The sequence below is a fragment of the Octopus bimaculoides genome, chromosome 20 (assembly GCF_001194135.2).
Source record: "Octopus bimaculoides isolate UCB-OBI-ISO-001 chromosome 20, ASM119413v2, whole genome shotgun sequence".
NCBI classification, from domain to species: Eukaryota; Metazoa; Mollusca; class Cephalopoda; order Octopoda; family Octopodidae; genus Octopus; species Octopus bimaculoides.
In genome coordinates, this window is record NC_069000.1 from 23,930,744 (window position 1) to 23,931,908 (window position 1,165).

Sequence of the window (1,165 nt, forward strand, 5' to 3'; positions counted from 1 at the left end):
TTGATTGGAGTTTGCACAATACTACATAAACATAAACACACATACTCTCAGTGTATGAATTGTACGTGATTGAAATATCTAATGGTAAGTGGAGATATTTAAAGCAGCAGAGATGGTGTTTACTCTTTTACACATGGACGCATATTTAATTACAATTATTACTCCGATCGTCGATTGTTTCGGAGCGTGTTGGAGGAAAAACAAATTTTTATACAAACAGCAGCTTCTAAATGATCGGGACTTGTGCAATTATATTAGCAACACATTAACCATCCAATTATTACTTACAAATTTTCCTTAGATAGTTCAGCTGCCGTAGAATAAGGAATATCCCGAAGAGCAAAAAAAAATAATTTTTTCTGGCGGGTCAATAACATTTAGTGAAATGTTTTTTCCACATGGAAGAGTTATTCAAGGGTAAGTAACTCTTCCTCCACCAAGAGCAGCAAGAAGGTCTCATTCCTATCTTTCGTTATTAGACGTTATCCATAAGCGATTCCAAAGAAGGGGAATAATCGGAAGACAAAGATTTTTTTTTTTATGGGCTTCTGAAAAGGAAACTTTTTAAGAAAGAATAGTGACAGTATGTTAAGTTTGTTGTCGGCATTATCAAATTAAATCTCTATAGTGTGTACAATTAGGTTTGCCTTAACATTAATTAGAGTCGGCTTAGCAATCATCACGGTAGTGGATCAGTGGAAGACTTGCGGTATTTAGTTACGTCCCTTTATATTCCGTGTTCGACATGCTTTTCATTCTTTCAAGTTCCTCAAAACAGGTCTCGAACTAGGATCGAGTTAATCCCTCTAGTTCGAGGTTTTGCGCCTGTCCAAAATCACTAATTAGACTATTATGAACAAGATTCACCCCCCCCCCACTTTCCTTCGAGAAGTTATTATTTTCCTCAATTGTTCTTATTCTCTAAAGATAAATAACACTTTTTGTCTATAAATTGCTCTGCAAGACCTGCTTAAAACTGACGTGGCATTATTACTTTCAGAAATCAAAATGGACAACTGGTTATTATGTTTAAGGTAATAATTTATGTGAACCAAAAGAATAATTGTGGGATTTCCGAATAGCTGTCTCTCAAAATCCTGTAGTTGTTTACTTTCATTTTTTTTTCAAAGTAATTTTGTGTTTTATATAACGGGAATTCCATTAA

At 34.4% G+C, this 1,165-nt stretch overlaps 1 protein-coding gene across 1 annotated transcript in view; it reads right to left on the minus strand.

Annotated features, from left to right (window-relative positions):
• LOC106879455 (putative uncharacterized protein DDB_G0282133) overlaps positions 1 to 459 on the minus strand; it is a 53,059-nt gene extending 52,600 nt beyond the window's left edge. Inside the window, exon 1 of the mRNA XM_014929018.2 lies at positions 289 to 459. The gene's annotated coding sequence lies outside the window, so the exon portion shown is untranslated. The remainder of the gene's footprint in view (positions 1 to 288) is intronic.
• Between the last annotated feature and the right edge of the window lie 706 nt (positions 460 to 1,165).